This window comes from Dermochelys coriacea, chromosome 2 (assembly GCF_009764565.3).
Source record: "Dermochelys coriacea isolate rDerCor1 chromosome 2, rDerCor1.pri.v4, whole genome shotgun sequence".
In the NCBI taxonomy this organism is placed as follows: domain Eukaryota; kingdom Metazoa; phylum Chordata; order Testudines; family Dermochelyidae; genus Dermochelys; species Dermochelys coriacea.
In genome coordinates this window covers 76,563,364-76,588,436 of record NC_050069.1, presented here as the reverse complement: position 1 = coordinate 76,588,436, position 25,073 = coordinate 76,563,364, and the positions used below count along the sequence as shown (strand labels likewise).

The 25,073-nt window shown below is 39.0% G+C and overlaps 1 protein-coding gene across 6 annotated transcripts in view; it reads right to left on the bottom strand.

Moving 5' to 3' along the window:
• NOL4 (nucleolar protein 4) overlaps window positions 1–25,073 on the bottom strand; it is a 268,955-nt gene that overhangs the window by 120,831 nt on the left and 123,051 nt on the right. Inside the window, exon 1 of one of the 6 annotated variants that reach the window (XM_038392938.2) lies at window positions 17,728–17,895. The exons of the other annotated variants lie outside the window; for them this stretch is intronic. The gene's annotated coding sequence lies outside the window, so the exon portion shown is untranslated. Of the gene's footprint in view, window positions 1–17,727; window positions 17,896–25,073 lie in introns of those variants that run through there. 6 annotated transcript variants of the gene reach the window in all.

Below are 25,073 nucleotides of genomic sequence, written 5' to 3'. Positions count from 1 at the left end.
ATGAACTTTCACATACTTTTTACAGTTAAGATCACAATTAAAATAAATGTATAGGCCCAGTTATTACAACAGCACCAAGAATGGGATCCACGAGGACAGAACATCTAGAAAAAACATATTTGCTGTAATATAAGTAACCATTCTTTCTGAAAGTAGGATGTTGGGCATAAGCTGAACGGGAAGAGTGAGATTTGAGAGACTGAAGCTGCTGTCTGTGCAAATGCAGGGTTGTCTGCCATAAAACCTACTCTTTCAGACTGGACAAAAATCCTGTATTACAAAAGGTGCTTTAAGCCTCTGGGGCCAGATTCCACCACCTCACTCTTGCTACATGGTACCTTACACCATGCGTAGTCTGACTGATTTCAGTAGGACTGCTTGCCATGTACAGTACTCTATGTGAGTAAATGTGGCACAGTCTAGTTCTGAGTTATTTTATGGTTGTTTTTTTTTTTTTTTTTTTTACCATCGATTGCCTGTATATTGCAAGTATATTTTACATTTTTTACCTTCTATTGACACTTCTGCATTTTCTGTTTAAACAGTTTTTAATGAAAGCCACATGCTATGTAAATAAATATTTTAAACTTTAAATTGCTAGTTAAATTCTTTTTAGAAATACTGTAACTTTCTGGATTCCATATATCAAAGGGGCACTATCCAGCCCTGATAAACTTGGTGATTTAAAAGACTACTGTACTGCAAGCAACAGAATATGTGACTTTGGAATAGGAGTATGGCAACGGAGACAAAATAGTGCAACATGCAGAGTAAGGGAATCCATGCCAATATATGTGGACTTTGCTATGGGATATAATAAAAAGACTAGGTCAAATTTCACTTCTGCCAACTTTGGCAGTGACAATTTAATATCAGTTTTGCAAAATCATGTCTTCAGGTACATTTCATTTTGATCACAAAATATGTATTCTGTACAAGTTTAGGGCACAACTTTAAGGGTACATCTACACTGCACGCTTCTTTACTGGCATGTAGCGTACACACCTGCTTAGCCCCTTAGCATGGGCATAAATAGGAGTGTAGCCAGTGAGGCCTGGTTTAGGCACGTAGAGTAAAGCCACGCCTGAAGGGTGTGGTTGTGTTTGAGAATACATACCCTACATGCTCTCTACTTGCCCATCTACCTACTATTTTTAATAGTGTAGTGTCCCACTGCCTTCCCACTTCTGGAGCCTTTCCCCTCTGCAGGAAAGGACTCCAGCAGTAGGGGAAGGCTCTTGCAGGGAGAAGGCAGTGAGCAAAGGTTTGGGTACTTGGGCAGCTCCCCACTGTGGAACCTTTCTCTGTGGCAGGGAAAGACTTCGCTGGGGGGAGAGAAGGAAGGCTCTGCCAGCTCTCCACTGCTGGGGCATTTCCGCTTCATGGCACAAGCACTCTGGTAGAGGGAAAAGACTCTGACAGCTCTATGCTGCTGGAGCCCTTGCCCCGCCACAGGGATAGAATCTGGCAGCAGGGAAAAGCTCTGACAGCTCCCGTTGCTGGAGCCTTTCCCTGCAACAGGGCCTTACTCCCTGCCTCTCCAATGGTGTATTATCGCCTAGGCCGACAAGGCCGAGGCCTAGGGCGGCAAATTTGCAGGGGCGGCAAATTTATAATAGCGGCATTTTTGTAATCACGGCATTTTTGCACAAGCCCACTGTCTGTCAGATGCCTGTATAATTGTAACTGCACACCAAAGTGAAGCATCAGTGACGCCGTGATTCTGCCAATCATAGTGTGTATTGAAACCACCCAGGACGGCGCGACGCCATTTAGTAAACATACTCATGACAATCCTAAACGTTAATAATATAACCAGAAGGAAGAAATTAAGTGGTTCTCAGTTCAAAAAAATGCTATGCAAAAGAAAGAAAGGGAAATGCAATGATAGCAAAAAAGAGGAAAATAGATTCCTTTGTTGTATCAGTTAGTGCTGTTCACAAGTTCATATGGGGGTGGCAATTATTTCAGGGCCTAGGGGTGACAAAATCATTAATCTGCCACTGTGCCTCCCCCTTGCCAAGCCTTTCCTCACCACAGTGAAAGGCTCTGGCAGCAAGGAGCTGCTGAAGCCTTTCCCTATTGCCTCCCCTCCTCCAGCACCTTTCATTGATATATGTACCTACACACCACATTGTGGACACAGCCTGTTTTTCACTGTGGCGTGTAGCTATCTGTACCCTCTACGCCGCCACCAGTGGCGTGTAATGTAGATGTAACCTAAGATAACCAGAAGCCACTTTGTTTGACAATTTGTTAGTCTCTAAGGTGCCACAAGTACTCCTTTTCTTTTTGCGAATACAGACTAACACGGCTGCTACTCTGAAACCAGAAGCCACTATAACTCAATCAACAATGTATTTTTTTTTCACATTAGGAGAAAGATGAATATGTATAATGAGTCAATTTTAGCTAAGGCCACTAATATTAGCAAGTCCTTCTCCCCTTTTCAATGCATATAAGCATATTTATTTCCCTGGCAAATTATCCCGTCTGTGAACTACACTAAGCAGCTTCTGCATTAAAAGCCTAATCCCGAGTAATTCAAATCAATTAATGATTTGCCATTGGCTTCAGGAACGCAGGATTCGGCCCTAAGTTATTTCATTGATGAAGTCCTGCTCATTCACAATACACAAAAAGCAAGAAAGAACAAAACAGCATTTAGGGCTTATCCAAGTCCCTCTGAAGTCAATGGAAAGACTCCCACCATTTTCAATCAGAGTAGGATCTGGTCTTTAAAACAGTAGGTTTAATATATATACACACATATTATCCAAAATGGAATCAACATCAAATTGACACATCTTCTTTCAGAAAAAAGAATTAAACAAAACTGCAAGTTTTTCAGAAACAATAGATTTGAGGAAGTTTATCCTAAAAAAATGCAGCTATCTTATCGGTAGATGCGCAAAACAGGCAGATCATTTCATTCAGTTACAGTGTATTTAATAGTACAGTGAACTGTCACTCTACAGCACCAACAGCCATCAGACAAAGTCAGAGCCATGTCAGTCATACTGCAAGCAGTGTCACAGGAAAAGGACAAATTTCAAGTCTCTGCATAATTGTGCACCTACTTTGCATGCACAATTACCATAATTGCACATGCAAATTGGGTGACAGAATAATGCAAAAGAAGGTGATTCAGTTAGATGTAAAGTTGGGTTTCATATGCATAGAAGTGTCAGCCAAGGTTGCAGATGTAAATGAGATATGCACCAAAGGGGGAAGACATTTGGAAAAGAGAAGATTGAGATGGAAGCACTGCAAAAAGGGACAGGAAGAAGGTATGAAGTCTTAATATGAAAGATAGGATTCAAACAGGGGGAAAGAGTGCTAGAGCCATTGGCTTTTTACTTTTTTACAATTGAGCTCCTTCAGTAACCAATAGTACTGAAACATTCACAAAGAGCTAGCTCCAACATGTTAAAAAGCAAGAGCTCAAAGTTAGCCTCTCCCTCCATATCCATAGTTAGGTACCTAAATAAGTAACGAGGTTTTCAAGAGTATTCGGTATTCCACAGCTCCATTGACCTCCTTTTCCTCTTTCTTGCCCAGGATTGTAGAAGCATGAGAGCTGCTAGCAAGGCTTGACTCTGGAGAATAACAGCTGCCACTCTCAGAAGCAGCAAGGAACTGGAATGCTGCCAACTCAAAACAGAATGGAAACAAAAGAGGTTTGTGTTTGATTCCTAATTTTGAACCTAGGATGTTTGAGTAGAGTCAAGGTTTTGTTAAATACATTTGCCAATCCTTACTTTTGCCCCATTGTACAAATTGGCATATATTTATACTGTCATACTGTACTTCAGGGCCAAAACAAATAAAGATCTGCCAGGAGACAAAGAGGGAGATAAAATATCAAGTCTATAGATCTTGAGTCAGTGGAGGAAATACTCTATAAGGCATCTGCGCTGAACACTGGTATTTTTAACATGGTACTTTTAAAATCACTGTCAAGGCCTAAAATTAGAACTACCAGCTTCATTATGGTTTGTGGGTGCCCACAAATAAAATTTTTCTGTAATTCCACTCTTTGAGGTTTGTCTTGAGATCAGGCAAGACAAATGACAGCTTGGGGGCCTTGCATATCCTCATCAATCCACAACCTGCTGTTCCCTTAGCAGGATTGGAGGGAAGGAAAGGTCACGGCATGATACTCTTCCCCCAGCCTCATCTCCAGCAGCAAGACAGGAAAGGAAGGCCTTAAGAACAAAGATAACCAGTGATTGCTTTGGGTTCCACGTATCCTAAGCCACTTTCATCACAAGTTGTTGCTTGAGGCCCCAAACTTTACAAGGCCCTGGGTTCTACCTGTCTTCTCCATTCCTGTAAGTAGGAAAGGAATGGAAACAGAAAATTTCTCTTAACAGAAAGCAAAATTCTTATATATTACAGTACCGTGTGCTCACTAAAAGGGATCAGATGAGCAGAAATGAGAGAGAGTCTCACATACCTCTGATCACAAAGAAATCCAAAACTGTAGTTATGTTGGTGGCAGATAGCTAATTTTTCTGTCCAATCTTAATGCCCTAATTTGGGGGGATGGGTATTTTTTCCAGAGTTCTGTGGAGTAGTCTAACCATATTTTAAGTCTTTTTTTAGGCAATGATCCTGGCAAAAGCCTTCACACATTTATCTTAATGCTCAGGAGTGGTCCCAGTGACCTCAATGTTACTATCATAAAGCAAAGATTGGATGTAAGACTTTGCTGGATCAGAGACACATTTCCTACATCTCCCCCTTGACAATATCTTCTTAAATAATTCATGGCATATTTTTATTATAAATACTGTTATTAATTTTTGAAAGTACACTGAATACAAAGGGGTCAGTCAGGGAAAATCTAAAACAGTTTTATTCATATGAGTTCCCTATGACTTTAAATGGGACTAGTAATTAGAACTATGCCCAGGATACAAGTTCTGTTTTGTGAAGGATTTTGAGATTTGGCCTTGTTCCAAATCTTAACAAAAACTGAAAATTTTAAAGTTCTCTGTAAAGGAAAATTCTGGGGGGTGTGGGGGGAATTGTTTTAAGTCAATCAAAACATTTCTTTTCATTTTTTATTTTATTTCGTATTATATTTAAAATATTTATATTATAAAAATTCAAAAGTAAGTCATTTCAAAATGAAAGATTGAGTAATTTTGTTCCAACAATGTTGAAATGCAACATTTCAACATTATCGGAACTTTTTCCCCCAGTTTTCCTCTGAAATGAAATTCCAGTTAAATCAGCCTGATTACCCAAGTGTTTTGATTTTAACAAAATATGGTTCCATTAAGATTTCTCCGGTCAGCTGTACTCCTTATCACTGTTCCCTCTAAACTGTGCGCAAGCACAGATCCTAAACCCAACGCACACAGCGAAACACCGCACGCACAAAAATTTGCACAGCACAAATTTTCACAGAAGAAATCTTTTGCACACACGGCCTGTCAAAAATTAGAGGGAACATTGCTTCTTATGTTTGTAAAGATTTGCAGGATCAGGCCCCGATGCAGAGGGCAATTGTATTTAATACTCCTCTACTATTGAAAATCAGGTAAAAATATTGGACCAGCAACTTACACCCAGTGAAGGTGGAGGAAGTGTACATTAATGTAGAGTGGCAGCTTCTTTAAATTACAAATCTCTTACACCCTATTCCTCAGCATGTCAGTCACAGCACCTTCGGCTCCCTGAGATCTACTTACATCCACTCTGCTGATGGGAGAGCCTGAGTGTAAGAATCCAAATCTGGGGCTCTGGTGCTAACTTTGTGGGGGGTTGTTACACTGCTATATAATTCATGTTGCTGCCAGGACAGAGTCTGTGTGGCTCAATTGTTAAGAGTCTGTTATGGATAAATTGTATTTTTTTAAAAAATTGCCAAGAATGCTCAGAGCCTAGGATGGTTGCTCTTTTTTGCAGTTAATATAAAGTAAATTATTAGGCGGTCCAAATTACACACCCCTTCTGAAGTTAACTCTTTATTTTAATTGTCCTGTTAAATGTTTGTGAAATACATGGGAATATGTCTATTACTGTATCTTTGTGCTCACCTGTGGTAAACACTGAAAGGAGTACTCTGTGGCCAGGCGAAGCAAGACTGTGTTCAACTAAATGGCATTTCTCTGTTTGTCGGGCTGTAACATAACTTTTGAAAATCGCATCCGTTACATTTTGAATTTTACTGTAGAGTGACTATATCATGCCAAAAATACAAAAAACAGTACACATCTACAAAGGCTACAACATGAAAATAGACTGCCATCCCAGAAAGCATACCAGTTAAATACTGAACCATGGACATCTCACCAGTGCATTGATTATGATTGCAAGCAGACAGACAGCGTCATAAACCAAATCAAAAAGGTGTTGGTACTGATTGGTCTCTCTCTGATCAGCATCAAAAACCACTAAAACGGTACAAATACCACAACTGTCACAAGAGATATAGGGATTGTCAAAAGTGATGGCATTTATAATCAATGGAGAAAAATTATTATTTTTTCCTCCTAAAAATAACACGGATCTCAGACTACAGCCTCCTGACCAAAGTAATCTAACCTTGGTTGAAGAACTGCTGATCGCCAGAGTGTACCCAGTAGAATTGGTGTACGATTATTGAGGACTGTGTTGGAACTGCAAACTCTTGCTTTCAGTGTGTGTGGTTGGGGGGCACTTACCTGGTCCTGCTTGCAAGCTAGGGGTCTCTGCAGGAAAGGGTGCGGAGTCAGTCTGGCATGAGCCAGATTAGGTCAAGATGATGTGAGTTGTGCGTCTCTGCCTTAGAGAGCAGCCTGCTTTGTCTCCCTCTGTTTTTGGTTCTTGCATGTTATCTTTCCAAAATCAGTGTGAAGGATCTTGGGCCTCGAACTTGGTCCCACAGATCCCTAAGCAGCACCAAAGCCACAACCACCACCCAGCAGCTCACCTGAGTAGCTAGGAAGAGAGCCAGAGAAGGGTTAGCTTGCAGAGGGTGCCACCCCCAAAGCTCCTGATCGGTGGAAACATCCACCACCCCGATTGGCTGAGAGACTCTATGTAAACCAGGAAGCAACAACAGGAAGTTGTCCAAGCAACTAAAGGAATCCCAGGCTGGCTGCTACTACATGCCCCCTCCCGCTTACCTGACTCCTGAGCCCTGCCTTCCTGCCAGCATCTTGTTCCTGCTTCCCCCACTATTCTTGGTTCTTGTCCTCCTATCCCAGACTTCTGTCTACTCCAAGTTCCTGCTGTCCTGCTCTGCTCCAGGCACCAGATGCCAGGCTGCGGCTCTGAACCCTGGCCAGGCACCTGATGCTGGTCTCTGGCTCATTACTTGATACGATCTTCAGTTTTGACCCTTAGCTCCAACAGCTAGGAGTGACTCTGGCACCAACTACTAGGAGTGACTTGTCATTGGAGTCAGTAGATGTACACATTGACTTCCAAGTTAATTTGCAAAGAGCAAAAAGGCTCTTTTGTATTTAGAGAAATAACATTTTTGACAGCGATTTAGAACCCAAAGAGAACAATTTATTGCAGCTACCTGAAGATAGTGATGCATTTGATCACCTATCTACTTCAAATGTATCAAAATTAGAAGCACAGAGCAGCTTTGGATGCTCTATTGGTAAACAAAACCAATAAATAATGAGCAGATACCATGGCCAGAAGCTTCCATAGATCCCATCAATGAGTTTAAGATTACTGGATGCTTTGCTATGGCATTTATAATGCTATTTCCTACCAAAGCTGTGGATTTATGCTCACCCAGAGTTAAGATTGTCAATCCATCTACTATTTCAAATATTTGATGTTTTAAAGAGATGGACCACACTTCAGCAGGGAACAGTGAGAGTAAAAAGGAATGGATTAAATAGTGTAAACATCTATAAGCTTAAAAAAAAAAAAGACTGAAAGCACAGCCCACAGGTGGAAAAAAACCAAATGTTTTACAATTGCTGTCTGTGGGGTACTGACACCTACTGGCACACACTTTGCAGTGAGCTCTTGCAGATGGTGCAATTTTTCAGGACATCTGACACTGTTCTTCATGTTAAGTGCAGCTGACTTGCACTGGCCTGAACGATATTTAATGGTAGATCCAGAAACAGAATACTTAGCAATGCCAGAAAATGTAGCAAACAGAAGGATTTCAAAACTCTTTAACAAATATCCATTTTTTCATAGTTCTCTCAAGATCAGCTTGATTTCTTTAAAAATAAATCATTGTTAAGGAATCTTGTATCACACCAACTTTCAAGACTAGAAATCCCCATATCTTTGTTGTTTTGTGGATCAATGAAGCACTCAATGTTTCTCTGCTTGATAGCGCTGACTAAGAAGAGTGGTCAATGATAGCAAAATATTTGAGGAACACTGATGACAATGCATCCTCATGTTGACATTCCAGAAGCTATCATGCATGCATGTAAGTGATATTATTCAGAAATAAAGTGTCATGAAAAAGTTTACATACAGCTTATAATTGTTGCCAATGACATGCCCATCTATAAGAAAAAAAAATCAGTAATGAAGAGTTATACTGTAAGGTCCCCTTTCACTTACAAGATACCTGGTCAAGACTGAAGGCAAGTGGCAATGTAAAACTCCAAGAAATGATTCTGTGGTGAACTGGCACAATAGATTTGTATATGAACATTATTGACAAGCCAGCACTAATTCACAGTGCATCCTGTTCACTGTTGCTGTATCCACTTATACGCAACTAAATATGAAGAAAAGGGGAGTTTGGGTCAAGAGCCCTAAAGCAATTGTTTGGAAACGTTCTAAGCAACAATATAATGGATGATGATATTACAAAAACTGCAGTATCATTCCGCCTGCCCAAGTAACATTTCAATGGGCTGGCCGTCCTGTCATTACAGCAGGACATTTGAATCAGTTAATGTTCACTCAGAATAGTCACTAGCAATCCACACAGAAAGCCGAGAATTTTATCCACAGAATCCAGATTTGGAAAATAATCCAACCGAATGCAAGAAAATCGTTCTCAAAATATTAAAAAAAAGGACAAAGCTGGGCTAAATGAAGGAACACCTGATGAGGTCAGATTTTTTGTATGTTAAATCAAGTGCAAATACAGAGCAGAATAATTATTATTGGCAATAAGTCGTTTTGAAGGTACTGTGGTGAAGCTTATAGGAAATGGCAAACAGATTCCCTACGTGGAAAGATCGTTTCAAGACAAAAGTTTAGCAAGCGCTCCAGTTGTTAGAAATCCTTTTCTTCATGAATGGCTGGCTGTTTCTGATATGGGACAAAATGGACTAGCTGGGCGTGCTGAAACTGAAATGCATGGTATATAGATCTCAGTCATGACTGGAGAACCACTTACAATGATAACAAAAATTCAGGTGACTTTTGATTTTTTACCCCTACAGCAAAAACAAAACAATATGAAATGCCAAATGTGATTTTTTTTCTGCAAAAAAAGTAGATTTTAGATTTACTGCAGGAGCAAATAGTAATATAACCAATGAAACAAAAAAAATCATAATCCCAGGGAAAGCTGGGAGCACTAAAAGCACTGTGATCAAGTCTATTACTTGCACTTTGAATAGTGAATTTCAGTCTGAAAGAGTGATTGTCTCAACTGGTGTTGCAGCTGTAAATGTTTCAGAAGCCACTATTCATTCTGCTCTGCATGCTGGAATCAATACAAATTTAAGAGCTAGACAGTGAATCACCTCAAAAGTTATAAAGCAATTTGGAAAATTATAATTTTATTATCATTGATGAAATGAGTATGGCAGGCTGATGAATACTAAAAAAAAATAATGTGAGATGCAGACAAGCAATGCCACAGATGTCAACCAAACCCTTTGGAGAAATGTTTATTTGTGTGGACATTTTGAGCAGTAGCCATTTTCTGGTGGTCCATTGTATGAGGATATTCTCAGAGACAATTGGCAGGACCAAGGAACTTTTTAGAAATTTTGGAAATGCTTCTTTCTTTCCTTATCTCATTAACAGCAAGGTATGGCCCCACAAGTGTTTAGAACAATTGTGGATAGTTAGAGCTTGGGTGAAAGCATATCAGAAAACTGGCCAAAACTAATGCAGTGGGGGACGTCTAGTCTTTCTGTGGAAACAGTCACCAGATTTTTTGAATGAGAACAGACTATTTCCTCAAATGGATTTACCATTGAAATGCTGCAATCTCTGGAGACTCTGATTGCTTGAATATCTGCAAAGCACAATAATGCAGCTGCTGCTATAGGAGACTATGATGCAGCACTATGACTAGAAGCTAAGCTGTATCTTGGCACTGGTAGCAACAGGGCCGGCTCCATCATTTTTGGCACCCCAAGCGGCAAAAACAAACCCACTTGCTGAACGGAATCCTGCCCGCCGCCGAATTCCCGCCACCACTGAGGGCGGATTGCCGCCCCAGAGCCCAACATCCTGCCGCCCCTTTACATTTGCCACCCCAGGCACCTGCTTGGTTCGCTGGTGCCTGGAGCTGGCCCTGGGTAGCAGAGTTATGCTGAAAACAAATTTAAGCTTAGATGATTTAAATCAAATTTAGGTTTAATGGCACTATCCTGCAAAATTGCTAGAGCTTATAGTCTATGCATAAAATTTCACTATAAGTGTTGGGTTTTTTGTTTTTTTTTTTAATCTGAAAAGCCATTTTCACTTAAAGAATTGGATAACATGAAGGTTGGCCTACATGTCAGTGTATGTGTGACCCCCAATAATATACATAAAATGCGAGTGCTGCCTTTCATCCACATCCCATGCAGGTGACACGTTATACATTAACCCAGACTGATTAAATAAACAACAATTTAGTAAACTATTGAGTCAAACTGTGACCAGATGCTAGAGGTCTGCATGGGGAAAATAATGCAATGAGTAATTAAACCCCTGTGCAAATAAAGATTACTAGCTCAAAATGACGAACCTACATTTCTTCTCCTGACACGTGTCAGCCGCAAGGTGGAACACTCTTTTGGGAAGGGAAAAAAGAGAAACCACCATATTCCAACAAGGCCTATTCCTATCCAAGATGAATCGTTGATTATGAGGGGGTGAGTAGAAATGGAAAGTTTACTGTTGCAAGCCAAGAAGCAGCATCCTCTTCTCCATTACAACTACCAGGCCTCTGTGTCCTCAAAAATGGCCTCAGGCTAAAAGTCAAGTAGAGTTGGACCTTGTAAAGGAATTAAAACCAATAGTAAAAGGTTCTATAGCCATATAAATAGAAGAAAGCAAAGAAAGAAGTGGGTCCGCTAAACACTGAGGACAGAGTGGAGCTTAAGGATAATCTAGGCATGGCCCAATATCTAAACAAATACTTTGCCTTAGTCTTTACTAAGGCTAATGAGGATCTTAGGGATAATGGTAGCATGACAAATGACAATGAGGATATGGAGATAGATATTACCATATCTGAGGAAGAAGCAAAACTCGAACAGCTTAATGGGACTAAATCGGGGGGCCCAGATAATCTTCATCCAAGAATATTAAAGAAACTGGCACACGAAATTGCAAGCCCATTAGCAAGAATTTTTAATGAATCTGTAAACTCAAGGTTTGTACCATATGATTGGAGAATTATTAACACAGTTCCTATTTTTAAGAAAGGAAAAAAAAATGATCCGGGTAATTACAGGCCTCTTAGTTTGACATCTGTAGTATGCAAGGTCTTGGAAAAAAATTTGAAGGAGAAAGTAGTTAAGGACATTGAGATCAATAGTAAATGGGACAAAATACAACATGGTTTTACAAAAGGTAGATCGTGCCAAACCAACCTGATCTCCTTCTTTGAGAAAGTAACAGATTTTTTACACAAAGAAACGCAGTGGATCTAATTTACCTAGATTTCAGTAAGGCATTTGATACTGTGCCACATGGGGAATTAGTTAAAATGGAAAAGATGGGGATCAATATGAAAATTGAAAGGTGGATAAGGAATTGGTTAACAGGGAGACTACAGCTGGTCATACTGAAAGGCGAACTGTCAGGCTGGAGGGAGGTTACCAGTGGAGTTCCTCAGGGATCGGTTTTGGGACCAATCTAATTTAATCTTTTTATTACTGACCTTGGCACAAAAAGTGGGAGTGAGCTAATAAAGTTTGCAGATGATACAAAGCTGGGAGGTATTGCCAATTTAGAGAGAGACTGGGATATCATACAGGAAGATCTGGATGACCTTGTAAACTGGAGTAATAATAATAGGATGACATTTAATAGTGAGAAGTGTAAGGTCATGCATTTAGGGATTAATAAGAATTTTAGTTATAAACTGGGGACGCATCAATTAGAAGTAACGGAGGAGGAGAAGGACCTTGGAGTATTGGTTGATCACAGGATGACTATGAGCCGCCAACATGATATGGCTGTGAAAAAAGCTAATGCGGTCTTGGGATGCATCAGGCGAGGTATTTCCAGTAGAGATAAGGAGGTTTTCATACCATTATACAAGGCACTGGTGAAACCTCACCTGGAATACCGTGTGCAGTTCTGGTCTCCCATTGTTTAAGAAGGATGAATTCAAACTGGAATAGGTACAGAGAAGGGCTACTAGGATGATCTGAGGAATGGAAAACCTGTCTTATGAAAGGAGAGTGAAGGAGCTTAGCTTGTTTAGCCTAACCAAAAGAAGGTTGAGGGGAGATATGATTGCTCTCTATAAATATATCAGAGGGATAAATACCGGAGAGGGAGAGAAACTATTTAAGCTCAGTAACAATGTGGACACAAGAACAAATGGCTATAAACTGGTCATTGGCAAGTTTAGACTTGAAATTAGACGAAGGTTTCTAACCACAGAGGAGTGAAGTTTTGGAATAGCCTTCCAAGGGAAGCAGTGGGGACAAAAGACCTATCTGGCTTTAAGATTAAACTCGATAAGTTTATGGAGGAGATGGTATGATGGGATAACATGATTTTGGCAATTAATTGATCTTTAAATATTCATGGTAAATAGGCCCAATGGCCTGTGATGGGATGTTAGATGGGGTGGGATCTGAGTTACTACAGAGAATTCTTTCCTGGTTATCTGGCTGGTGAATCTTGCTCATATGCTCAGGGTTTAGCTGATCGCCATATTTGGGGTCGGGAAGGAATTTTCCTCCAGGGCAGATTGGAAGAGGGCCTGGAGGTTTTTCACCTTCCTCTGTAGCATGGGGCACAGGTCACTTGCTGGAGGATTCTCTGCTCCTTGAAGTCTTTAAACCATGATTTGAGGACTTCAATAGCTCAGAGATAGGTGAGAGGTTTATCGCAGGAGTGGGTGGGTGAGATTCTGTGGCCTGCATTGTGCAGGAGGTCAGATTAGATGATCATAATGGTCCCTTTTGACCTTAATATCTATGAATCTATGAAATGTTTCAGTTCCCTAAAGCACCACAACACAGAATTCTGACAACTAATGTAGTTGCAAGTCAAAAGAACAACCCTAGCCCTTTTCTGATAGGTCTGCCAGACAAGAGAGAGCGAGCTTGGGATCTTCACTGCCTTTTGAAAGGGAGATCCAAAGAAGTGCCCACAAAAGCCTTCTCACTTTTCCCTCCATGTCTTTTGCAGTACTGAAAATCAACATATCTGTTTTGTTTAACAATAACCGCTTCCCCTCATATAGAAACATGAGGCCAGCAGCACAGCTCTGACAATAGGGTTTTTTAAAATTAACTGCTGCAAAGCCAGACAGAAGAAAACATGGGGCCAAGCCAAAATGTGCCTTTAGATACTTGTTCATAATCCCACTGCAATTAATGGGAGCCAAATGTAGGCTGCAAGGGAAAGTATTTTGCCTACTACACTAAATATACTGCACACATAGTTAGAGGCAATTGAATTTTACATTTTTTTGGCTAGTGAGGGAAGAGGACAATAGATAGGCAGATTTAAAATAGTAAATGATAATCAGTATTTCCCACATTTGACTACCATTATTTTAAAATTAGGGAAAATTTTGAGCCTAAAATTTTGAAAGAAAAATATTCTTTAAAACTACATGTGGACATATTTAAATGACAAGAACAGAGCCACTATTGAAAAGACTTTGAGTTTATGTCTTCAAAGCTAATAAAACGAAACTCTGCTTCTACTATAAGATATACAAATTCTTAGATCGCGGGCCCCTTTTACTTGTGAACTCTCTCTTCAACTCTGCCCAGCTCAGGTTCCTTTGAATATATGTTCCTTGAACACATTTCAGAAGATTTCAAGAGATGCAAAAACATCAAGAGATACAGCGCCTCACAACTGTGAAACAAGATCCCCAACATGCATGTGATAAATATCTGATTAAAAGACCCAGCTGCATTGTGGCAGAAGGGTAGTAAAAGCTATGAACTGTGATATCTCATGACTCATGCTATCACTGTAATGAGATTCCTGCTAGGACACTGCAAGATTTATGATTTCGTCATATTTATGGATGCTAAGATACAAGTCCTATGAGGTGCAGAGTGCTGCCTGGGAGGTACACAGGCCTGTTGAGAGAAATTTGGGACCTCGGTATATCATGTTCATGGGAGTCCTACCCCTTCTATTTCATTTTATTTTCAGACATTACAGACATTTTGGGGGAATGGGCCCTGATCTTCGGGCTCTTCCCTTTCCCTACCCCTTGTCAGCCCTGGAGGTACAGAATCTCTTAGGTATATTTCCCTGCAAGGAGATCCATATGAAACACGGAAACCAAGAATCCATTGACTTCAATAAGAGTAGGATCAGGATGGAAGTGGAGGCTGTGCTGTGTGAACTTTTTAAATAAATTAGACAAATTTCAAAAAAAGAAATAATAAATTCCTATTAATTAGTTCTATAATCTCTTGATTTTACAACTCTTGTGTTGCACCACAACAACTCAAGCGGGCAGAGATTAAGGTCCAACTGGTCTGAAACATTTTTATTTGGCTGAACCTGACCAAAAAAATGAAATATTTTGTTTTGTTTTCCTGACAGAAAATTGAAAGATTTCAGAAAAAGTTAAACTTCTCATGACAAATTTTGATTTTTGTGGAAACAGCACTGTCCCTTGAAAAAACAATGACTGAAAATTCCTGACCAGTGCTTTGGGAGAAGAAATCTATGTGAAGATTTGTCAAGAACACTATATGCGGAATCTCTGTAAGGGAGAGTGATGCGTGTGTACCTGTTTTGGATACATACTTTGGGACTTATTCGGGCACCCATATTTATTTTAACCAGTACCTTACTCAGTACCTTAAGAAGCTCCATTCATGCAGTTACTAAAGTGTGTGTAGAAATAAAAACTAGAAAACCAACTCCCTTAGTGCAGCTACAAGAAAAATCAGACAAATTCAGCATCCACAATAATCAGTCCTGAAAAATATTATTGCCAACTTTCTGAAATGGGTACAGAGAGAATTCATAAGATTAACTCAATATAAAGCTCATAAGAGAAAATAGTTGCCTTTAAAAGCTCTGTGAAATACCAATCCAGCGAAAATTCACTCAGCCATGTCCCACAGAGAGGTTAAAGATTGAAAAAAGCAAGTCACATGATCTCAGCATGAAAGAAATTCCAACAAATTGCTTACCTTCTATTAACAAAGAGACACATCTGCTACATTCACGCCATTAAGGGTCTTCAATTTTTGTAAATCTAGACAGCTATGTTAAGTGGCAAATATTTCAGTATGTTGTTTGAAGTATTGTAGTCACATTGGTCCCAGGAAGTGAGAAAAGACAAGGTAGGTGAGATAGTATATTTTATTGAATCAACTTCTGTTGGCCAAAGGTATAAGCTTTTGAGCTACACAAAGCTGTTTTTGAGCTCTGGGTAGAGCTTCAGGTTCAAAGAAGAGCTCTGTGTAGCTCGAAAGCTTGTATCTTCCACCAACAGAAGTTGGTCCAATCAAAGATATTACCTCACCTACTTTGTCTGTCTCAATATTTCAATACACAGTTAAGTACAGAGGAGTGAAAGCATGCAATAAGTTCTCTGATAAATACTTCCTTGTGTTTCTTAATTTTGTAGGATTTTTGAAAAATAAATACTTCCATTTTAAATTGAATTGAATTAGCATTAATTTATGTGAGCTCTTTCCAGTTAAAACTTGTGCATTAGACTTCCTCTATTCCTCTCCTTCAACATCCCTTCTCTGCCTGGCATTTGTGTGGGTTCCTCAATCACTATGTCTGGCTGTGACTCAAAGGCCAGCCTGGATAGTGGTCTAATGCTTTAGTACTTTTCCCTTGTTTATTCCTAAATTCCTCTCTTTGTAGTAGATATATACTATTGATGCACTTATCTGAATGGACAACATATGTCCTCCCGGAGTAGCAATGTTATTAATGTTACTATAAAATAGCCAAGAGAAGGTGTTTGTAGAGAGAAAAGCTGTTTCATTAACCAAATCGGGGCTCAAGTCTGCCACCTTCTGAGCACCACTGGCAGAGGGCATAACATTTCTGAAGATCCTTCATCTCCTCCCCTGGGTGAGGGGACTCAGGTCTCTGGCATCGCAATGCACCGAGGTCTACATTTTTTTGCCATAAAAAGTGGAAACAGGCTGTTTCATTAAATGAACTGTGTGTAAATTGAGTTTTTGGAAAAAATAAAATATTTTAGATGTACGGAAATATCTACTTTTTAGAAATTGTAAACAGTTCTTCCACATCAGAGTACTTTTTAATAAATGTTAAGACAATCTTTCTCAAAATTGTGCTATATTACTATTGTTCATTACTATGAAGTCCTCTCATTAATAGAAGAGAAATGCGGGAGAAAAAATAGTATATATGTATTTGTTTTGAATTAATTTTTTTTTATAGATTTCAAAATAACCAGAACTTTTAAGTCAAAAATCAACATGAAATTTTATTACATACAATGTGAACAATCCATATGTTGAATATTTGGAACATTCATATTCTGTATACTTGCTAATAAATGAATAAACTATGCCCACAAAAATACACTTTGAGAGAAAATTGACAGCATAAATAAATGTCAACACCAGACATTTCAGAGTTTATTATAACCTTCATAACTTAAAAAACTAGAAGACTTAAGCATCTACTAAAAGTGGAAGACAGGACCACATAAAGGAAAAGCTAGAACACCAAAAAAAGCAGACGATGGAACAATTAAAATACACCCTTTCTATCCAGAGATACAGCCACATTTCCCACGTTGTATCATGTCCAATCATAACAGCATCACATAAAGTAAGCTAAAGAAAAAAATAGTTTTAACTCTTCCTCAAAGAAAAGCTGGTATTATAACGTGATTATCCATTTAATAAACGTTTTATTTTTCTGTGCAGGATTTAAATTAAGAACACAAATCATTGTTGAAACATTCTTTCTAAATTTTCATGCTTAAAATGCATAGTTCAGCATTTTTGCAGTTGAGGATTGTAGTAGCACAAATAGGTATCCTCGCGCTTTCCCACTTATTTTTCAGCACACAGGAATTCTTAAGTGTGCAGTATATTGCATACACAACTGCACGCTCACTAAAATCTGTAAGGCATGCTCTTCATCACTTGTCCAGTTTTGCTCACCAAATGAGACGTGCTTATGGATTTTAGGTGTGCATATCAAGGTTTTAAAAATTTATCCCTTAGTTTTCTAAAGAGCTAAAGCTTTGCATCAATATTTGAAATACCACCTCAACTAGCAAAACATATTGCTATTCCAGACACAGCCTCCTGCTGTCATTCCACTGTTGGCATGGGACAGTCTTCAACAAGACTTAGAAAACCTCGTTCGATATTCCACTCTGGAGGAGCCAACACTTACTGTGAATTCTGCTCTTCAACTTAAATACCAGTGTCTGTGGCAGGCCAATTCTATCATTGCAGATACAGCATCCCTCAGGCGAGGTCCAACCTTTCTCTCACAGTGCACCCAGGGATTAGCTTGACTTCCCCTAAATTCTCTCCACTGCACAGTAAGAGCTAATCTTTCCTGTATGAAGCAGGAGATGGTGTTGCTATGACAACTGAGCACATGCTAGCAATGGGACTACTGAGATGAGCCGAAAAGACGACAGTGAAACATGCACTCAGCCTTCCTCCAGGGCTACGGGATTCTTCCTCTAGGATTTAATTCCCCAACAAGTTTACTGACAGGCTGGGATGTTGATTATCTATGTACTTTGCTACAGGGAAATTACTAGTTAAGAATATGGTTGGAAGATCACGGTGTTATTTAATGAAGCTGCCATTCCTAGTTATGTTAAATTGCTGATTTTAAATGCAACATAGCTGTTTTTAAACCACTAAATGTTCATAAACGGCAGCCTATGCTTAGTCTGCACTAATATCTCACTGTAAAAAAGAAAAATGAAGTCGTAAGCCAAGTCCTTCAACTTTTGTTTTCTTATTTATTATCCATATACTATTTCTTTTAAGATCAGACACTCACTCTCTCTTGCACGCACACGCACGCGCACACACACACACACACACACACACACGCACCCCCCGCAGCACAGCATCAGTGTTTGAAGCACTAAGGTTTCCGGATGTGGGGGAGGGGATGCTGACAAAAGCAAATCCTAGCAGCCACATTTCTCATATAAATCAGAGAACAAGCACAATAAGCTTAGGGAGCCCCGTTCATCAAGGAAAAAGGAAACTGAGTAATCCGTATGGTAAATATCAGATATTTACTGCTGCAGAATGTCTGACTACATTTTAAACACTTTTTCCTCAATGAAAAGACAAAGAAGATTTCAGAATCTGTATATTTTTATTATTTGCACATTTTTAAACATTCAATCTTAAATTAAAATAGAAACTTGGCATGAAAATTTAATTGCCTTTATAAAAAAACCCTTAACATTTAATTATTGCATCCCCTTGGGGATCAGAGCACGATCATGTCTTCTTCTGTCATCTCAGCCATGGTCATATGCCAAGGAGCCTTCACCTCCAAGAGTCAGCAACTTAGGATATTATACCTCAATGGGAATTTTCACCCATCCATTTATATGGAACTGATTTCACTACTCCCTGAGTTTCCATTATCACCCTCATGTCTCATTCCCCTCGGCTATGTGCACTACTATATACATGGTGCAGCAGCTATGGTATGGCACACCTCCTCAAAGTTTGCACTGACTCTCTGTAACTAAATATTTAGGAAGCTGCAGAGGAATTTAATTTACACCACCCTAAGCCACCTCACCCTCATTGGAAACTGAGGGGGAAAAATTACCTAAGAGAAGAAGTCATCCAGAGGTGCAGGAATCCAGAGGTTAGATTTGATGCTGGTCTCCTATTGGGCTGGCAGCCAAGTAAGTGGCTGTATAACAACCTTCCCTGTATACCAAGTTATATATGACTTGTAATGTGCCTTGTATCTACCTAAACAACCTTTCATCCCAATACTGCACTGAATGTATTTCCACTGAGAAACTCACAAAGCAGAAATGATGTACAAAATTTAGTACATTTTCTCAAGGCCACATAATACGTACTTGTTGGCTCGTTGTAGCCTTAACACAGCATCTGTAGAATTATACAACCCATTTAGATTTGCCTTAATTTGAGTCTTGGCATGCCTCCGCAATACACATGTACACAAGATTAAAAAAAACCAAACCAAACAAAACAAAAAATCTATTGGCCCTGACTCTATTCCCACAACTTGCTATGAAGACATATTAGTGTAATTCACTAAACAGTTATAGCACCTGTATTCATTATCATCTAATTAGTGTGAAGTTTCCTCCTTTTTGCATTTTCCTGCTCACGTTCTATAAAATTGGAGAAAGGCTAAGTCAGGTAAACAACATATGGTTTTGCTTTTAAAACCAGCCAACCAGAATTCTTGAACACTGAAGAATCTCTTGGTTAAATAATTTTCAACTCAAGAGGTAATATTTTACACCCCGTATTCCACTGGGAAACTCTGATATTGTAGGCATGCAAATTGGTTTTGGGGGAAAAGAGCATATAAACAGATGTTGGATGATGTTACAGATTTCTCCTGTCATATCTTTCTTGCATACAGGATGTTATGGATCGTGAACTGGACTTCCACTTGATAATGAAGAATGGTATTAGAGGACACTATTGCTGGAGATGCCATATTTTACATCTGTTTCAAAGATTAGTCCTGACTACTTTTAGTCATTAAATATCCTGTGGCTTTTTTGTTTTCTCCAGCATCCTAGCCAAACACCAGTTAGTTAATAACATGGGTATGAGTCTTCCACTGCATTGGTTATTCCATCATAGAGCTGGCAACTTCCTGACTTGGTTATCAATAGTTCTGCCTGATCATTCTATCAGGAAAAATGCCCCCACCCTCGACTCCTCTCAACGGAACCAGGAGTTTCAGCTTCCATAGCTCAGAAAGCTACTGAGATATTCAGGGGGCCAGAATCACCACCACTGCATACTGGAACCCAAAGACCCCATGGGAATTTGCCTGAGCAAGGTATGAGCAGAATGTAGTTGTATCCCAGGGGCAGTGCAGAGAAGCACGAGTCCTTCCCATTCTGCCTTTGCTCCTTACGCCACCTCCCCTGTGCCTTCTCAGTTGTACTACCAGGCAGCAAACTTTGTCTATTTTCTACACATCTATTTTGTGAGGTACCAAAAGCACAACAGCTGCTTTTCATGTACACACAGACCTAGCAGGGGTTTGTTGGGGATGTTTGCTCTTATGTCTGTTGACAAATACATAGCCATAAATAAGGACCTCAGGATTTGGCCCATTATGAAGAAAAAAAAACAAAAAATATTATGCTTCAGAGGGGTAGCCGTGTTAGTCTGTATCTGTAAAAGCGGCAAAGAGTCCTGTGGCACCTTATAGACTAACAGACGTATTGGACCATGAGCTTTCGTGGGTGAATACCTTGCATCCGACGAAGTGGGTATTTACCCACGAAAGCTCATGCTCCAATACATCTGTTAGTCTATAAGGGGCCACAGGACTCTTTGCCGCTTTTAAAAATTATTATGTGGGTCAAACATAGACAAGTTAATTTGGGCGCAGGGACCTTCGCTCTTGTATTTCCTGACTTTTTATTTTTAACTGTGAAAACTTAACACTGAATTATCATCTCTTGCATATCATATCTCTATGTACGTGTACCATCCTTTAGGATCTTTATATGAAAGGCACCATGTGTTGCAAGTGTATATCTTTTTGTCTGACCTATTCATTGACCCTGCAAAGTGTTCAGTGTTTGGTTTTTACAAAAGGTAGATCGTGCCAAACCAACCTGATCTCCTTTCTTGAGAAAGTTACAGATTTTTTAGACAAAAGAAACAAAGTGGATCTAATTTACCTAGATTTCAGTAAGGCGTTTGATACCGTGCCACATGGGGAATTATTAGCTAAAATGGAAAAGATGGGGATCAATATGAACATCGAAAGGTGGATAAGGAATTGGTTAAAGGGGAGACTACAACGGGTCCTACTGAAAGGTGAACTGTCAGGATGGAGGGAGCTTACTAGTGGAGTTCCTCAGGGATCAGTTTTGGGACCAATCTTATTTAATCTTTTTATTACTGACCTTGGCACAAAAAGTGGGAGTGTGCTAATAAAGTTTGCAGATGATCCAAAGCTGGGAGGTATTGCCAATTCAGAGAAGGATCGGGATATCATACAGGAGGATCTGGATGACCTTGTAAACTGGAGTAATAGTAATGGGATGAAATTTAATAGTGAGAAGTGTAAGGTTATGCATATAGGGATTAATAACAAGAATTTTAGCTATAAGCTAGGGACGCATCAATTAGAAGTAACGGAGGAGGAGAAGGACCTTGGAGTATTGGTTGATCATAGGAAGACTATGAGCTGCCAGTGTGATATGGCTGTGAAAAAAGCTAATGTGGTTTTGGGATGCATCAGGAGAGGTATTTCCAGTAGGGATAAGGAGATTTTAATACCGTTATACAAGGCACTAGTGAGACCTCACCTGGAATACTGTGTGCAGTTCTGGTCTCCCATGTTTAAGAAGGATGAATTCAAACTGGAGCAGGTACAGAGAAGGTCTACTAGGATGTTCCGAGGAATGGAAAACTTGTCTTATGAAAGGAGACTTGGCTTGTTTAGCCTAACTAAAAGAAGGTTGAGGGGAGATACGATTGCTCTCTATAAATATATCAGAGGGATAAATACCAGAGAGGGAGAGGAATTATTTAAGCTCAGTAACAATGTGGAACAAGAACAAATGGGTATAAACTGGCCACCAGGAAGCGGAATTAGACGAAGGTTTCTAACCATCAGAGGAGTGAAGTTTTGGAATCGCCTTCCAAGGGAAGCAGTGGGGGCAAAAGATCTATCTGGCTTTAAGATTAAACTCGATAGGTTTATGGAGGAGATGGCATGATGGGATAATGTGATTTTGGTAATTAATTGATCTTTAAATATTCATGGTAAATAGGCCTAATCCCCTGAGATGGGATATTAGATGGATGGGATCTGAGTTACCCAGGGAAGAATTTTCTGTAGTATTTGGCTGGTGAATCTTGCTCATATGCTCAGGGTTTAGCTGATCACCATATTTGGGGTCGGGAAGGAATTTTCCTCCAGGGCAGATTGGAAGAAGGCCTGGTGGTTTTTCGTCTTCCTCTGTAGCATGGGGCATGGGTGATTTAAGGGAGGATTCTCTGCTCCTTGAAGTCTTTAAACCACGATTTGAGGACTTCAATAGCTCAGACATAGGTGAGGTTTTTCGTAGGAGTGGGTGGGTGAGATTCTGTGGCCTGCATTGTGCAGGACGTCAGACTAGATGATCAGAATGGTCCCTTCTGACCTTAGTATCTATGAATCTATGAAAGTACACACAAGCTTTGCTGAACTGGGGCTACAGTGCCCAACACTTTGCAGAATCAAACCCTTGCTCCAGATTTTTAACACCGCTCATTCTATTCATACTCCTTGCTAATTCAGGATCTGATTCTGTCAGATAATGAGTTAATACAGAGAATAAATTTAAACAAGTGAATGGAAATCTCTGGCTTTGCACTGAAATGTGAGACCCACAAATCTGCACTTTAACATACAAAGTACCACCTTATTTTACCTTTGGAAATGTGTAATTATGTTTAACTTTTTTCATCCTGAAATTTCATCCTCTGTCATTTAACCAATTAGGATATGATTCTGATTTCACTTACACTGGTTTTATCTACTTGTAATTCCACTGACTTCAGTGGAGTTAGTCCAGATTTATACCAGACTAAGAGAAAGCAGAATCAGGCCTCCATGGTTTCTGAACCAGAAGAAATGGGTCATTCCTTATGAAATGAAAAAAAATGTATGATTTTTTTTTTAAAGGAACAAAGTACTACAATTTCATTCTAGCCAAGATATTTTTATACATGAAAACTACAAAGGTTTTCACCCATAAAATATTATTATTATTATTATTATTAGTTTGTCTTCCCACGTAAGTAGTTTGCATTTTGGATTTGTACTGGTAAATGCAAAGGCATAAATAGGTACTCACAGAATAAATACACAATCAAAGTAAGACGCAAGCTTTTCAACATTAAACAAAATCATTTCTACATGAAAATCATCAATGCAAGACCAGGTCAAAAATTAGGATAATAGGATGTTATATTTCCCAAATCTGGAAGATTGGTTTGTCTGCTTGGATGGGGTTTTGAGGCAAAACAATGGTAAAACTGCTTTGGTTAATGTGTATTATTTACACATCTTCAAAAAATTGAATTTCATCCCTGTTTAAAGCATGTCATTACATCAGGCTACTTTGTGTCAGTGCAATCTCTGATGAACAAGACTGACAATAAAAATTATATTGTATACTCATCTGATAGACATGCTTATTCTAAAAGGATGTGCAGAAAATAATAGCAACACCACATTAAAAAAAATTACTGCATTAGTCTCTCGGCACAGTTTGAAAGTTTCCAACTCAAGTGCTTGAAGGTAGACACCTTAGCTCATATTAGGCATCTAAATAAAAGTAGTTTCATTTTCAGAGATGCTGAGGACCCACAACTTCCTCTTAAGACAATGAAATATGTTGGAGCTGACCATCTTTCAAAAATCAGGACATTTATTTAAGTATCCAATTTGGAAAATTTGAGGCTTAGAAGTTAAATAAAATTAGGTATCTTATTTATACAAAAATTGTGTTTGGAATTTTTTTCAAAGAAACAAATTCATGTTAGGATACTTAAATATAAAATAAAGAAATTTTTCCTAGTATGAATGTGTTTCTCTTGCTAAAGATTTTAAGATATCCAAACTTCAGAATAATAGAGTTGGTTTCCAAAAGTATTTTTTTCAGGTTCACTTCTGATAACAACTACAGTATGTTATGCTGTTAAGAAATATTTCATTTCAGATTCTGTAACTTACAAGGTCAGTTACAGTTAACTATTAAAACAATTCATTGATTTCTGTTTCAGTTTACTCATATGCATTGTGTTTGTAGAACACGAGTCTTTGTCTATAATATATCTAAATAGTGACAGGCCTAGTTAGATAGGTTAAAGGGCAATTGAGAGAACAAGATGGCCATCTTATTCATGGATCTCTCCTCCTCTGTAAAATATCCCCCATGCCTCCTCCCATACTCCAAATTGTCCCCTCTTTCCCTCTAGTTGAGTAGATCTAAGGCAATAGATAGCTTTTGAAAAAAATATTTAGATTAATGGTATTTTTGCCATAATTTTAATAACTAAGTTTGCCAGCAGAAGCTGATGGATATAAAAACAAGTCTTCTTCAGAGAAACCAATGGTCTTTCAAAATGGCTGCCATCTCCCACTGTACTCAATGAGATTAAGGCTATATTGACCTTTCGTTAAAGTATCCTCTTCCAAAATGCCCGCTGCTTCCCACTGACAGTGAAGCTAGCAGCCATTTTGTTAAGCATAGTCTGTGGTCTCAATCTTATTGAATACAATGGGAAGTGGCAGCCATTTTAAAAGAGGGCAGTTAGTTGTATGTGAAATTCTCTGTAGAAGAATATTATTTGTCACTCTCTGCTAAAGAAACTTTAATTTATGCAGAATATTTGGGAAAGTTACTATAAATCTTTTTTAAAGTTTTCAAATAGCCTATGCAAGAAATTTCAAGTGAGTTTTAATAAATGAAGTTTGGAATGTCTGTTATTCTGTTATTAAGATCATTATGGAGAAACAGATAC